Consider the following 17,916-nt stretch of genomic DNA (forward strand, 5'->3'; position numbering starts at 1 on the left):
CATCAGACTCCATTTTCTACCAAGAAGATCCAAGAAGTCAGTGTTCATAAAAACAGTAGATGTTTCTTAAAACAAGATATATGCACAAAGTAATTTCATCTTGTTGGTTGCACAGTGCCCTGTGATGTGAGGGCTACCAGAATCAGGAAGTATTAGTGTCAGAAAAACAGCAGTCACACAGTTTCCATCCAATCATTGTATTTTCTGATTTATTATCATCAGAATGCTAATTTTCACTTCACCGATAAATGAATCCCATGCATAGATATTAGTTTTTTTTTTGTATTTTTTGTTTTTGTTTTTGTTTTGTTTTTTTAATTTCCGAGCCATACACACATCTGGAACTAAGCTGTGGGGATGTAGCTAAGTTCCCAGCATTCTCAGATGAGCTTTCAGGATGATTCGTTTTGAACACGAATCTTCTCACAGTTCTGACGTCTGAGTGTGCTGAAATAAAACAGTTAAACGATTCAAATCCCTTGCAGAAAGGCTGGTAGGTAAATGGCAATATTAAAAATGAAGAGAGTCTTGTTTCCTGTGAACTAAAAATGGATAGCTCCAATTATGACTTCCATGCACATGAAGATGCTACAAAGTTAGTTAATTATAAATAATACATCCAACCACAGAAGAAATGAGGTATAGTCTATGTTATTGTACATTAAAATCTTCATGAATGTGGCAAGAGACACATATACCAACAGCTGCTAAATTAAGAATCCTAGAACAGTGTCTTATTTTAATGAAAATGAAGTATAGTACAGAGTATTGCTCTGGGGATTCCTTTCTATATAAAGGGATCTTAAATCTACATGAGATTTTATGCAGTGATTTCAAATACTTATGAAAATCCATTTTCTTTATTTGCGTATCTTTTAACCAATTTTCAAGTACCCAACTTAAAATAATAGAGACAGCGTTTTCTAGAATAGATGCCCTGTCCCCCACCCTGGTCTGAAGTCTTTCTTTTTCTTCTTGTTCTCTATATACCTGTTCCTCCAGCTCTTCCTTCATTCCTCCCTTCCTTTAATTGTTTTCTCTCCCCTCTTCCCTCTCTGTGCCCTTCCACTTTTTCTTTCTCTCTCTCCCTCTGACCCTGTCTTCCTTCTTCCCTGCCTCTGCTTTTCTCTCTTTCCCTCCTTTCTATTCTCTGAACATCCCTCCCTTGATATATTTTCCAGAGCCCAGCACTTTGGATTCAGCATGTTGAAAGTTGAGCTTATATCACTACCCCCATTTAAAGTGGAAGAGAGAATGATGTAAAAGTCTAAAGACAGTAGCTAAATTTAGAAGCTCTTTTTCTTATATGTTGTGATATTTGTTTCTGCATAACCTATAGTTGGGTACTTGCCTTGAGGGTAACTTAATTATGCAGTGATACATAGGATTGGGCAGTGAGCCAACCTTTTAAAAAGATTATTAGAAATAATTTTATTTCTAAGATATGTCAATTCATGTTCTTAGATTTACAATGTAAGTTAAATAGTACACAGTCATAAAGAATAATAAAATGCAAACAGTAAAACAAACCAGTGACTACATAAAATTCCTAGGCTGGAATATTTTTTGCCCATATCTATTATTTTGGTGGACTCTTAATAACTGGGATCAAGAATCCAAGAATCATTTTATGTTCACCCAGCACCAAACTGTTGAAGGAGAATTATTCACACTGCTACTCCACAGTGCCAATAAAGCCACATTGAATCAAGGGTGTAGTCAGTGATTAGATGGCCAGGATTAACCATAGAGATGTTAGAGATCTGAGGAATTTGGATAGAGAGGGACAGGAAGAGAGAAGAATGGGCTGAGGGGGAATTCTGGGGCATTTGGATCTGGAAAACTCGGAGAGTAGGGTCAGCCAATCACCCTTCTGCTGTACCGTGGATTTATCAGGTTTTTAATCTCAATTTCTGACTCCTGAATTTTTATTAATACTAGTACAATTTAGGCAAATATTGCACCAAACCAGGCACATATTCAATGTGCAGGTTTGCAAAATACAAACACTGGGACCTTAGGAATGGATTTGCTATTCTTCTATTAGAATTGTCTTTCTTGATAAGCTTTCAGATTTTGAAGGTTGAACAGATATTTTGGACCACTTACCAGGACCAGGATATGGTAGATTGATCTGCTACCAATATTTGAAGTAGTGTTTGCCATGAGTGAAGGGATTTAGTATCAGTGACTGCATAGAAAGGGTTACCAAAAGTCAGTGGGCCAACTGTAATAGGCCACACCCAAACTACAGATTTAAAGAAGAGAGTAGCATCTTGAAATACTCTGTTAGCAATTGTTCTGAATACTGAAAGTGTCAAAATGACAGGAATTTTGCCTGCAGAATTTCTAATGAAGATGTGTGATTTGAGTGTGCTTACCAAACTGCACAAGGATCAGTGTGATGTCAACTAGATTTATAAGAATAAAAAACAAACAAAACAAAAAAATTCCTTACCAAATCCAAATTCTAAGAAAAGAAGTTTCTCCTTTAAGTTAAAGTTTTGAATTTGTAAATGAGAAAAAAAGTGTATGGCAATTACATTTTCTTACACATGATTTTGCTTTTTCTATGAGGAAAAAATTCAATCAAGTTTTCAAAGGTATCACAAGGTGGATTTCCAGGCCACTTCTTTCCATTGTTCTGTTTTTTCAACTTCCTTTGCTGCGGGAGCACACACACACACACACACACACACACACACACACACACACACACTTATGTTTCTAAGTATAGGGTACTTTTGCTACCTGGGATGCATTTAACATCATGTAAAGTATTGTTTAATTATTATAACTGATGTGGTATGGATAGCGTGCTGCAGGCCTTTAGTGTGTACTGGCCAGAGTTGTTGTTAAACACCTTATAATTCAACAAGCAGCCCCTAATCCCAATGAAAAATCATAATGTAGCCCTTCAAAACTCTAGAACTCTATCCCAGGCCACTGATTCTAAAAGATTATTGTGTACAAATTGTAAGAAGTTCAGATAGAGTTCTGAATTATCCTCCGAGCATCCCAGTCACTACCACCTTTCAAAGCAAAGCCACCTGATGTGGTCTGAATGCATGTGCCCTCCAAAACTCATGTGTTGGTACTGTATAACTACAGCAAAGGCAAAGTTTTTATTTCTCTCTTTCTCTCTCTGTCTCTGTGTGCTGTGTGTGTATGTGTGTGTGTGTGTGTGTGTGTGTGTGTACATGTGTACAAACTTTATTGTGTGAAGGTTTGGAAGAAATTCCATCTTAGGGCAGAAAACAAGCTATCACTGAATCTATTGGAACTACATTGTTGGATGGACCTGACTCCAGAACTCAGAAAAAAAAATTCTACTATGTATAAGTACTAGTCTATGGTGTCTTCTTAAGGTACCAGCTCTTACTTCATTTGTTCACAGATGGCTTTCTGTTATTTTCTAGGCATTAGGTCTATTTCTCTCCAATTGTCCTAAAACACTTCAAAACCTAGGCATTCTGTCTCTATAAAAGTGTGGGCTGTGTTTGAAGAATTATATCAGTTATTAAAAGCACATGCTCTCTCCAGAGGATTTACCAGCACCCACATGAATGAGCTCACAACCATCTGTAACTCCAGCTCCAGGGAATCCAACAACCTCTTCTACTCTTCTGGCCTCTGTAGGCACTTGAACTAACACAAACATATGCATGCAAACACACACACAAACACACAAATAATTTATTTTAAAGTGTAGGTTATAACTATAGGCAGGACTGACAATAAACTAATAAGTATCAAATAACAGTGAGAGTGGTGTGACATTTAGGGTTATCAGAATTGCCTTTCAGATGTTAATAAAAGTATTTTCTTTAATCATTCTATCACTATACCCTACACATCTCTTTTATGCTGCTGTGATAAAGAAACACTCAGACAAAAAGTAACATAGGGAAGAAAGAATTTCTTTGGCTTAGAATTCCAGGATATTATTCTTTCATTTCAGGGAAGTCACAGAGGCAACATTTTGAAGCAGCTAGTCATATAAGATCCACAGTCAGGATCAGATAAAAATGAATGTGTGCATGTTTGCTTGCTTATGCTCAACTCAATTTCTCTACTCTTACACAGTTCAGGATTCCCTGCCTGGTGAACAGTGCTTCCTATAGTAGATTGAGTCTTCCAATATTAATTAAAATAGTTGCCAAGAGACACATTCCTAGGCCAAGGCAGTGTAGTCAATCTCTCATCAAGATATTCTTCTTAGTTAATAATTCTTGGTTGTATAAAGTTGGCAATTAAAGCTAACTCCCACAATTAGAAAGTATCATGTTTCTAAATGGGGCTTCATGCATGCTTTACTCTGGACTGATTCTCCTCTTTACTCCCAGACCCCCAAAACACACACTTGCTCTTTCTGCATGTTCTTGCCAAGCTTCCCCTCTTTAGCCTCTAGGGTTTTTGTCAGGAGCCATCGTTACAAGCTATTGCAGGCCAGGATGCAAATACAGCTTATAGAAATTGATAATTCAGATGTCAACCCACCAGAGGAATGATTCTCAAATGATGTACCCTGTCAAGCAAGGCTTGTAGGCCACTGGTTCTGAATACTGTTTTTTCCATCTGTAAGTTCTTCTGCAATAACAGCTATGATATCTTCCCATTACCATGAGTTTTCACAAAATGTGTATATGTAATCTCATGATTGCATCTCCATCTTATGGGCACACACATATCCTTGGATGGACAGGAAGATGACTTTTCATTAGCTGCACTGTCTTGATATATAGAAAATGTACAGGGATATGCTTCCTAGCTAGATCTATTGTCCCACACAGACTATAGATCCTTAAAAGCTCACTTTGTTCATTTTGCTCAGATACACTTAGCTCATTTTTACCTCAGAACAAGTTCAAACTAGACTAAAGGCCTATGTATATAGATCAGAAGTTTAAAACTTTATGTTTATGCACAAGGTCAGAGTTGCATGTGTCCAACCAAGGTTACTACACAAAGTGCCCTAAGAAAAGCATGCCAATTCTTTGCTTGCCAAGTCTTCTGAATAAGGAGCTATGTCTCAGAGTTTGTTGCACTGGGCACCGTGTCCCCTCCCACTGGTCTTGAGACCTTAAAACCTTGTGTTGCCATGGTAAATGGCTCTGTCCTTATCATCTATCCTAGAAATGTGCTTTTGGCCAATGAGAGGTAACTCTTGTTATTTTTCCTATTGCTTCAAGTTTCCTAAAACAGAAGAATTACTAGGCTAGATAAGAAGCAGCTAGGAAGGAGAAGCAGCTAGGAAGAATTTAGAATTAGGTCAAGAAAATTGGATGAAAACGCAGAACAATAAAGAGACATACAGAGAAGAAGAGTGTGAACTGATATTTTTCCTTCACCCTCCAATCCTTAGGTTTCCCTTACTTGTTGTAGCATGTTTTCTGGACCCTGAAAGGTGCCTTTGAGGCTGGTCCTCAAAGGACCCCATTACATTCTGTTTCTACTTGAGGGAAATTACCTAATTCAGAAAGTCTATGACATTTTTAAAAACATCAGTTGCACAAACCAATCCTACTGTATGAATATTAACTTGTTCCTTTAAGTTCTTCTAGAGAAATTAATGTATTAGTTTCTTTTTTGTTACTGTGATACAATACTATAACCAAAAGCAACTTACAGTTGAAAATGTTTATTTTTGCATTTGATTTAAGATGGATAAGTATATCATGGAAGAAAAGCTTGATATCATGCTACATATATGGCAGCAAAAGCAAAAGGTTGAGAAACCATATCCCAGTCTCACACAAGCAGAGAAAGTGACTGGAAGTAAATAAAGCAAGGATATAAACTCTCAAGACCTTCTCCCAGTGGCACACTTTACTTCCTTCTTAAGCAAAGGTGCACTTCAAAAACCTCTACCAACAGTACCTCCAAGTTGGGACCAAGTATTCAAGTATCAGAGTCTATGAGAAACCTTTCTCATTCAAAATATCACAATTTAAAAACATGAAACTCTGTGGTAACATAATTTTCATTAATTTCTCATTCCATATATATCTGAGTACTACTTGTTGGAGGATTCATTTTGTCAAGTAGCAGCAACATCCTCAGCATGACAGGAGGAACTGTTATTGCAGAATTATTTAGGACTAAGAATCTGGTTTGCAACTAGTTTATTTTACATGAAAATTGTTTAAGTGAGAGAATGCATTGGTGAATAGTAAAATATAAAATGTATATGGTATTTAGAAGATAAAACAATTAAGACAATCTAGGAATAATAAAACTTTCCTGACATACTTTTTGGTCAAATTGATTAACTGGCAGTTAGCAAAGAATTCTGTTGCTAAAAACCTGAGAGATTAGGTAGCAAGCAGATCTGACAGGCTGTCTTTGTATATTGGCCAGTAACTTCCTATCAACACCACCATCTTCTTCTGATCTATCCCACAATATACATTATAGGAGGCTTTCATAGTAGGAAGACATAAGTAAATTCTTTTGTTCAACCCTCCAAGGCAAGGAGATATATATATCTGTGTGCCTACAGACATATGTTTTATTTATCTCATATTCTGATTATTGACATTCTATTCCTTGGTGAGAAACCATTTCATTATGGCTGTCTTCCAATGTTGATTTATATTCCCTTGATTCTTCAACCAAGAAGAAATAAATTATGATTTAGAACACCAGTTCTAAGTACTTAGTCAAGATGGTTACTTTCTAAGGTCACGATTCCATCATGACTCAAACAGCAATAGAATTGAATTCAGCATTATAGAATCTAAATCAACACAGCTACAGGAGTCATGCATGGCTGTAGGGTATCAATTATCTTAGGAGAAGAGTACAGCATATACCTTAGAACTATTTATTAAAAATACCATAGAGTAGGAATAAAAGGCAATCATTTGATTCTAAGTAAGCTGTAGAAGTTGAAGTCCCATGTGTGGTAGGAATGTGGAATTAAGATGCCCACATGCCAAGTAAGGAGATATGATTTGTCTTACTCTTTGAAATGTATCCAGTAATAAAGTTTAGTAGACTTATGTGATCATAAGAAACATCTACAGCTGCAGAAACATCATGAATTTGTACTATACTGAAATACAGAGAGACCTTGCCTCAAAATATAAACAAAATAATTGCCTATCAAAAATAGAAAATTGAAAGTCTGAGGTCTTTCATATAATTATAGGGATAGTCAAGAAAAAGAAAGAAACAAAAAAACCTATATTTTAAAATATTATTATTTTGTGAAATTAAATTACCATCAAACAGAATAAGAAAGATATTGGTCTCTCTAGTTAGCTCAAGTTGGCTTATAACTCCTTGTTCTCCTGTGTTGGCCTCAGAAGAACTATAATTTCAGGTGTGTACCATCATGTCTGGTCAAGATAATTTATTAAAACATTTCTGTGACCAACGACTCCCAAACTGCTTGTGCTTACTCACCTCAGTCTATGGGAACCACTCTCTTCTATAAGATCTACTTTTTAAGATTATGCATACAAATTTGCCTCTCTGTACAGTGTTGCCCATTTCCATCCATATCACTGTGAATGGCAGAGTCTCATTACTTTTAATAACTGAAAATATTCTATTGTGCATTTACACCACATATTCACGTCCATTCATCTGCTGAGGGACACTTAAGTTGCCCCATATTTTGGCATTATAAATGCTGTAACAAACATGGAAGTTCAGGCACAGTAATTTCAGTATAAAAATGTCATTGGAAGATAATGTACTTGCTAATTGTTTTAGTTTAGTTAATCAATTATGTATGTATCCACTTTGTAATATTTTAGATGAAAAAAATAAACTTTTATTTGTCATTAAAAATTATTGGCAATTTCAATAGGATATACATTTCTTTGATATTAAGCGAGCAGAATTTGATAACGGTTCTCAGAGAGAAAATTTATGACAAATACAGCTATAATGATCTGCTATCCATAAATGGAATAAAATTAAAAATTAATTTCCTTAGCTTTGCTCTCCACATTCCCAATATTCAATGGTCATTTATGGTTAATGGCAGTAATATTGGAAGCACAGCTCTAAAGTATGTTTTAATGGACATAGAGAAGAGAGCCAAGGAATGAGAAACATCATTTCAGGGATCTTGAGTTATGGGCCTGTGTAGATGTGAAAAGCATTTAAAACAGGGATGAAGACGATGTTCTAAACTAATGACTAACACTGAGATGGGTATATATGTGAAAGACATTTCCAAGCGTTATATGTAGTGTTTCAAATACCAAAATCACTATCCATAGTATCATATATGTGAATATTAACATGTATAGGTAAACCAACCAATGGATTGTTTTCACATATAACATAGGCCAAATTTGGCATAATAATCCTATTTTGCAAGGAAAACCAGAATTCTGGGCTTTTTTGTTTTAAAGAGAAAATATTTGATTTTTAAAAGCTGTTGAAATTTTTTGAAAACCTTATGAAGGTCAGATAAAGTATACCTGTGAGATGATTTAAATGAAAAACTATAGGTTTTTGACTTTTGACTGAGAAGTTGCAGGCACAAAAATAAATATCCTGATTTTGATTATTTTGACAGACACACCAGGAGTTCTTCTCCTATTTAATGCCGAGGAGAGAAACATCATCTTATATGAAGCTATTACTATAGGAGACTCTTCTTCATGTGGAACAGTTAATGGCTGATGATGTATTGAAGTTATCACATATATACTAGAAGAAAACCTTTAGATATAATTTCCTAAATGTATTCAATTACTGGGCACTGTGGGTTCCGTTATACACTATACCAGACACTGGAAACTTTGATGGGAAAAAGAGATTCTAGCCAAGTGGAACTTACAATCTTTTAGAAACAAAATGCCGGACTTCAAGGCATGAATTATTACTGCATTTTTTTCTGTATTTTAATCATTTCTTTATTAGATTTAAATGACTTTAGGAGTTAATCTATATCTTATTGTTCATTATTTTTCAAAGTACAATTAAATGGATGAAAACAGAGGACTAATAGTGATTCAGGAGCTAGAGAAATAAATAGATAAAAATGTTAGTGATGCAAAGAATCTCCAGTATGTCTGAGACCCTTCAGAGCTGCATCCATTGTGTTCTGACACCTTGAGTGCAGCCAGGCAGCACACAAGCTGACTGAAGACTGTGGAAAGGAATTCTGGAACTTTTGGTAGCTGCTTCCAGAATTACCAGCATATCAAGCCAGCAACTTTCTCTAGACTGGGAGAAAACAAAAAGAAGAAGAGGAAGAAGAAAAAGAAGGAGAAGGAGAAGTAAGAGGAGGAGGAGGAGGAGGGGGAGGAGGAGGAGGAGGAGGAGGAGGAGGAGGAAAAGGAGAAGAAGAAGAAGAAGAAGAAGAAGAAGAAGAAGAAGAAGAAGAAGAAGAAGAAGAAGAAGAAGAAGAAGAAGAAATACAGTAGTTCAATTATTTAGCAACAGTTAGAGATGGGATGATGCCATTCTCTCTTGTAGCTCGCTGCAAAATGGAGTACTGTGAAGATTAAAAGGACAGAAAAGTTTTATTGGCACCAATTCAATGGAGGGGCATAGCTTTTCATTGCAGGATCTAGTGAAATCTGCAATGCAAAATCAAGGATTATCTCTCTTGTGTGTACTTTAATCATAATAAGTACAAAAGAAACAGTGGATAAAACCACGTTTTATGAAAACTCTTGATGGTAAGAATCATAATAGGCAACTAATAATTTTCTGTTTCAAATGTCAGTTCCAGAATCTCACATGAAATTAAGAATTTTATGCTCTTACAAGTTGCTTCAAGTGGTAATTATCAGCAAAGAATCCTAGCAAATACTGTAGGAGAAGGATGCATAGTGTTCCTCTTGCTGTTAAAGTACTCCCAGTCACCTGTCTTCTGTCATTTTAGGAGTGTGATGTGTCCACTCAAAGATGATTATACACCTGGACTTTGGAATACTATAGTACCAAGTTGAAATAAAAACTACGAAGCTTGATGTATGTTGCTTTTAAATGCCAGTCCAGTTATATACCTTAACTTGTAGAGAAGTCCACATATGAAAAGATGAGGTGCTAATCTCACTAAGTGTACATTGTAGTAGGGAAGTTGAACGTTTAGGTACATTAAAAAAAAGTTTTTTGTAGCTTTCTCAGTGAAAGCTCCATAGATGATAGGCTATTTATATACTTGTACTTTGTTTCATTTATCCTTTTAATAATTGAGTAAAGGATGTATGCTTAACAATATTGTGCGCTAAAAAAACTGAAGACAATAAAATAGAAAATATCTCATCTTATGATAGTGTGACAAAAATAACACTGATGTCTAATGACTGTCTATGAATTCATCAATTTCTACAGAGGGGAGTGTGCTAAAGAAACACCCAAGTCTATTCCTTCATTTTATCAGTCAAGAGTCTTAGTTCCAGTGAAGCAAACTAATCTGTCCACTGTGAGAGACAGCAGGACAGTAGACACCAGAAGCCGCAGGATCTATACTACCCACCAACATCCTTCTTCTGACATCATTAATGTTCTTTAGGTGATACCATGATTTATATTTTGGATTTGATTTTTATGATATGTTAGATGCATATTTTAGATTTGCTTTTCTGATAATTAAAAGTACAACTCAAAATAGCTATTCTATAAGATGGAAAAGTTTTCTAAAATATTATTCCAGGACTAGTTATGTAAAAATTAATGTATTACATATTTATGTTTGTCAAACATCCTGCTTGAATAAAATCCTAACTAGGTGTGAAATGTATGTTTTTAGAAAATATGCTAATGAAAGTTTTAGAATAAATTAACTAGTCTGATTTTTCCTTAATGTCACTTTGTTGAAACCACTATTTTTAGAAAAGAATGTTAAAGATTATTAACCTAGAACACTGTCAAATTTATGCATATCTTTACTTACCAACTAGTAGTAGAATTTCTGTTACATGTCAAGCTCCATAGTTAGCACTCGACATACAAAAACAGAAAAAGATAAATGAATCTATTTTTCAGTGAATTGAAGGTTTATTGCAAAAAAAAGTTCTACTGACATATTTATATTGATATTTTTTATAAACAGACACTGATTGCAGGGTACTATGAAAATTAATAGGGAATATGGAGGAATATTTATCAAATTCCTCCTGGAGAAATTGGAAATTGACCTGAAGCAGAAGGCACAGAGGAGTTCTTCTTATTGGCTTGCTACACATGGCTTGTTAGCCTGGTTTCTTGTACAACTGAGGACAACCTCCCAAAGTGGCACCATACCCTGTGAGATGGGCTCTCCCACATCAATAATTAGTCAATGCCATATCCTATAGACTTGCCTACAGACCACTCCTATAGAGGCATTTATAAATTAAAATCTTGTTTCTTTCCAGATCTGTCTAGGTTTTCAGCAAGCTGCCAAACAAACAAACAACAACAAAAACAAAAACAAACTAGCACAGAGGTTTTCCTTGAAATGGAAACAGCATACAATAAATAATTTATGCATATGTTTATGCAACACAAATAAGCCTACAATGTTATATAGCAAAAAACTAATAATAAAAGGGACAATAAAACCAATAATGGAGGAATAGATGCACTAGAATGATAATTGACAGGCCATGGTAAGGGTGAGACATTTAATAAAGATTTTAAGAGATGATATGAAAAGGGGAAGAAAATTTCAGGCTGAATGAACCTCTGTTGCAGAGGGACAAGGACAGAGAAATGCATAAAGACAAAATAAGAGCAAGAAGTTTACCTTAGAGCAGTGGGGCAATGTAAGCATGAAGACGTAAAGGTGTAACACAGGGCCAAGAAAGCACACGGCTATGGCACTTGGGAAGTGTGATGGATTGCCTCCTCAGCATTACAGGAATTTACTGAGTGCTTTGAGCAACGGACTAGCAAAATTTGAACTAAATTGCAAAAATATTCCCATGCTCATCATGTAGAGAATCTGTTATGGTAAAACAGATGACATTAGGAATACCAGGACAGGGTGCAGAAATGAATAACTTTGTGTGAGGAAATATGGAAAGTGTGACCACAGGTACAGTTTAAGTGTATTAGAATGGAGTGTTATGGCAGTTAAGGGTACCTAGTAAATTCAAACCATTGCAGAGTATATACTTGGGTTAGAAGTAGTTTATACTATTTCACAAGTGAGACGACCTGATAGAAGTCCGTGATAACGAAAAGCAGAAGCTCAAGGCAATAAAGATGAATAATATGAATGCAAAAGGAGTTCTAATTAAGAACAAATAGTATATGACTAGATCCAAACAGCCAGCTATAGTATTTATGAATATTTAAGTGATTAATTATGCTGAATGTGATACATTCTAATGTGAGGAAAGGCTATGTCTTTGGACCATATCCCTTCCTCTTAGAAGGATGGGGCTATATAGGAACTAAAGTTTGAGCCACAGGTTACAATTGCAAAGTTCAGGTATGTCATTTTTATCAAATACATTCACTGACAATTGCTTCAGAAAGTACACCGAGAATAGATTACTTTTTTCCCTTTTTTGAAAAAATTATTTTTGGGGAATTTATTGTTTTGAAAATTTCATACATGAATATGCATTTTAATCAACTCCATTTCTGATTCTTTCCTCATCTACTCTTCTTACACACCTTCTACTTTTCCCTTCCAAGTGTATGTACTCCTTTTTTAAACCAGCTGATCTCACTTAGTGTTGTCAGTATGTTCATGGATGTACGGCCACCCCCTGGATCATTTGCAGCCAATTAGGGTCCATGAATGTCCCTCCCCTAGCATCCATCACTTGCCAACAGCTCCTTAGCCAGGTGTAGGTCTTCATTAGCCTCTCCTATATCCATGTTGGCATTTGAGTTTTCTGCTGGCTTGGAAAATGGAGCTCTTTTGGAAGAATTATTTATAAAGATGTTGTAATCATTAGGCAAATATAGGCTCATAATGTGATATAAGTTATTTAACTGTTTTGTGTAAAGATAAGATAAAAAATTGTGCTTATTAACAATAATATTATAAAATAGAGTTTGGTCACATCTAGATAAGCCTTTATTGTTTCCATTGGTATCAACTTTAAATGTCATCCTAAATATTATTTAAATCTGCCATTTACATTAACTATGGACATGCTTTACACACCATTAAAAGGGAGAAGACTAGGCCAGCTAAACAGAAAAATGAAAATATTACCAACATTTTGATAAATTTCAGAAGCAATTCCTCTACCTTTCAGTAAATTACTTACTACCTGAGCTCTCTCCCAAAGCATTGTATCTTGGGTTTTGCTGAAATACCATGAATCCTGATTTAGAAAGCATGGTTATGAGAATACCTGGATGTTAAGGTCAGAATGAAGGAACAAAAAATCATGTATGGCTCCTAAATTCTCATACTAGTCACACATTTCTTGTTTATTTGCCTTTCCAGCAATTGTAAAACATGACTTTTGTCATGTGGCAGGAATTTTAATCCATATTGGCTATCATTTCTTATGAACTATGCTATTCATTTGGAGTTCCTATATGCTAACATAAAAAAGTTCTTAAAATGAGGATATAATTCATTGCTTTGATCTTTCTGTCTTCAAAAGCATCTTCTATGCTCTAAAAAGTAATTTAAAATTGTTGCCAATTAAATATTTCTTAAATGTATAATTTAGGAAGAATTGCCTAAGGGAATTTAATAATGGCTTCAAATGGTCATTTCCCTCATGTATTTAGTTAATTTAATTTTACTTTTCATTCTAAATGACCTTATTTTTTACTTTATAATTTTTCTGTGAAGAATATTATTCAACATGCATTTAATTTGGACACACTTTTGCTTCTTAAATACATATTTTTTTAAATGCAGGAGCTCCATATAATTCAATAGCTCTAGATATTTTATTTCAGTTGAATAACTAACATTTTAAAAAACTGATATTATGTAATCAACAAATGCCTACAATAAAAGTAAAACACTCCCCCATTTTCCTCATACAGATTTTCATTTTGATAGAAAAGTGCTGTGGGATGTTCTGTATGGCAAATGTGTTGCTGATTAGTCAATAAATAAAACACTGATTGGCCATTGGCTAGGCAGGAAGTGTAGGCGGGACAAGGAGGAGAATAAAGCTGGGAAGTGGAAGACTGAGTCAGAGAGACACTGACAGCCGCCACAATGAGGAACAGCATGTGCAGATGCTGGTAAGCCACGAGCCATGTGGCAAGGTATAGATTAATGGAAATGGATTAATTTAAGCTGTAAGAAAAGTTAGCAAGAAGCCTGCCATGGCCATACAGTTTGTAACCAATATGTCTCTGTGTTTACTTGGTTGGGTCTGAGTGGCTGTGGGACTGGCAGGTGAGAGAGATTTGCCCTGACTGTGGGCCAGGCAGGAAAACTCTAGCTATAGAAAAGATTTGTTGATCTGTAATAACAAAACCTTTTATATTACTGAACTGTTGATTGAATTACATCATTTGCTGTCGTGAGCCTCTAAGAGAAATTAAAATGGATTGAGGAATCAAATCAATCAGAAACAAATCAAATGATTCACCAGAAGTTCTTGAAGAGACACATATTCACACATTATTTTCTTTTTAAAATTAAACAGAACTCATACGTTTTGAAGGCACAGGCTTATTCTACAGCTTTATAAATTAGTTGGAAGATAAATAAATAAAATTCATGTTAACATTTAATTTTTTTAATTTTTATTTTTATTTTGTAATACAATTCAGTTCTACATTATCAGCCATGGATTCCCTTGTTCTCCCCCCTCCAGCCCCCCTCACCTTCCCCCCAGCTCACTCCCCATTCCCACCTCCTCCAGGGCAAAAAAAAAGACAAAACATTTAATTTTATAAAGTGATTCAACTCTTTGGCTAGAATTATGACTACTGTTTCAAACTTTTCATAGATAAAAAATGGTGGCGCACGCCTTTAATCCCAGCACTCGGGAGGCAGAGCCAGGCGGATCTCTGTGAGTTCTAGGCCAGCCTGGGCTACCAAGTGAGTCCCAGGAAAGGCGCAAAGCTATACAGAGAAACCCTGTCTCGAAAAAAAAAAAAAAAACTTAAAAGAAAAAATACTCTGAAGTCATGTTTGTTAAAGCTGATTCATGCAAATATTAATTTTTCTTACCAAAAAATAAAACACAAATGCCTAGAAATTTGTCATTTCTATTATAAAATAACATAGAAAAGTCTTGAAACATGCGAGTTATACATGTTTATTACTTTGTATGATTATTTCACATACAGAAAATATTGAAATACTGTGAATACATTACTGCTAAGACTTATAGTGTAAAAACAAAATAAAAATTTCCAAAGTGTTTATGGAATCCAGAGGGAAATGGAGCTTTTTTCCAGATACTGCAAAGAGCTAAATCTTAGGGGTTTTGATATTGCTGCCCTCCATTTATAGGTGACCTGTCATCATTTTCCTATGGATCTCTGTGGCTCTTGACACAGATCACTAACTCAATCCTCAACTACTGGGTTTAACAGAGGTGTCTGGATAGTAACTGTTCATCCAGAACCCTAATAATAGTGGAACACAGACAATAGTGGCCAACCAACTGTGACCAAACTTTGGTTTTGTGATGAAAACTTTGTAACTTATTAGGATTCCTTGGGAAATAGTCCATATTTTAGAAGTCCTGGCAAGACTTTTGCTGTTTTGATGCTAAAATTTTAGAAGCATCATCCTCGATGATAAATAAGCTAATTCCTTATTTTAGCCCAGGGAAACTATTGTTCTTCCACTTGCTAATCTTAACCTTTTAATAGAATGAAAAAAATTACCATTATTATCATTTCAAATAATATCATTGACAAAAACAGATTATGAAAATTGAGAATATCAGGTATAATAGAAATAGACTTTTGGCTAATCAGTTACTTGGGACTTGGGAGAAACAGCACATCCACAACAGGAATAGTATAACACATGTTGTTACAGTATGAATAACAGAAATGACTCCTTCCTACAGGAAAGCAATCTCATCACAGATTTCATTTACTCACATTGTGGGAAAAAGCCTGGACTTATTTATAATGCCAGTTTAGCCCTTCCTCTTCAATGCTATATGGGAAAATAGAAGTGAATCTACTATAGGAAACTAGTACTCTGTAGTCAGCTGAATTAAAAAAAATTTATGCTAATTGTTACAATTTATGAGATTCTAGAATCATTGTGAAGCTGGTCATAATATTTATGGCCAAATCATTCCCAAGTAAGACAAATCAATATGCTGACTGAGATTAAAGAGTGGAAAAGGATACTTGCTACAATAGTAGTTATTTTCTACAAAAATATTTATTTTCTATATGTATAATGCCAAAATATGTATTACAAAGAACAACATAAAAAACCTGCTACCATTTTTTTCATCTACAATGTAGATATTTCTTTGTATCTTTTCTCTCTTACCAATTTCATGGAATAATTGAGTATTCTGGAGAAACCCTCTATGTAACAGTATACATACTGGTCAGATCAGTTCAAATAAATCTGTCAGTGAGGATTTCTGATAAAGCAACTGAATGGCAATTGGCTCATTTGGTTTAACAAATAATTACATGGCTAAGATGATACAAAAATGTACATTTGTGATTAATAAAGGTAGATGTAATTTCCTGAAAATAAGTCCTGGTCACTGTCCTTCAAAAAGTCAGTTTATCATGGACAGATAGAAAAATAAATAATTACAGTGATTAGTAATAATATTAAAGCACACATTCAACTAAAACAGAGTTGAGTGCTGTGTTTTGAAATTTCATAGGTATCATACATAAGCAAAGATACAATGATCAAAATATAAAGAGGGAAACCAGTAGCTTTTCTATATTTACAGATATCTGACTCTTACCACAAAAAAACCCAGTCACAACATCAAAAGCATTATGTGTGTATGAATATATTTATTTATTTTTTTCTCATATATTACATACTGTACACCATTTCCCCTCCCCCATATCCTCCCAGTCCCTTCCCCCCAACCTCCCACCTCTTTCAGTCCACTCCATTTCCCTTCAGAAAAGAGCAAGTAAGCCACCCAGGGATAATAACTGAACATGCCATAACTCGTTATAATAGGACTTGACACATACCCTTATACAAAGGGTAGACAAGGCAATCCAATAGGAGGAAAAGGATCCCAAAAGCAGGTAAAAGAGTCTGAGACAGCACCTCTCTCACTGTTAGGATCCCCACCACAACAGCAAGTTATACAACTGTAACATACATACAAAGGATCGAGGTCAGACCCATGCAGGCTCTCTGACCCTCTCTTCAGTCTCTGTGAGCCCCTACGAGCCCTGGTGAGTTGATTCTGCGTTCTTGTGGTGTTTTTGACCCATCTGGCTCCCACAATTCTTCCTTCCTTTTTCTGTAGGGTTCCCTGAGCTCTGCGTAATGTTTTGCTGTGGGTATCTGGATCTGCTCCTATCAGTTGGGAAATGGTAACTTTGTGATGAACATTATACTAGGCACTGGTCTACGAGTATAGCATAGTATCATTAGGGAACCATTTCATTGAATTTTTATTATATTTTCCTATCTATCTGTCTGTCTGTCTGTCTGTCTATCTATCTATTTTTTGCTAGTCGTGTTTGGTTAAATCTTAGGTCTCTGGGCTGTCCAGACACTGGTTCCTGGGCAGTGTCAGGCATATACTCCCTCAAGTGGAACACTTCATCGTTTGGCCACTCCTACAAGTTCTCTGCTACCTTTGCCCCATCACATCTCTCAGGCTGGACAAATGATAGGTCAAAGGTTTTGTGGCTGGGTTGTTGTTCTAGTACCACCACTGGAAGCCTTGCCTGGTTAAAGAAGATGGTCAGCTCAGGCTGTATATCTTCCATTTCTAGGAGACTTCACTGGGGTAACATTCTAAGATTCCAGGGATTTTTCCATTGCATTGGGTTTCTACTTTGTCCCCCAAATGGCCCCCAATTCCAATCATCTCTCCAAGTACTCTTTCC

The sequence above is a fragment of the Peromyscus eremicus genome, chromosome 15, assembly GCF_949786415.1.
Source record: "Peromyscus eremicus chromosome 15, PerEre_H2_v1, whole genome shotgun sequence".
Lineage (NCBI taxonomy): Eukaryota > Metazoa > Chordata > Mammalia > Rodentia > Cricetidae > Peromyscus > Peromyscus eremicus.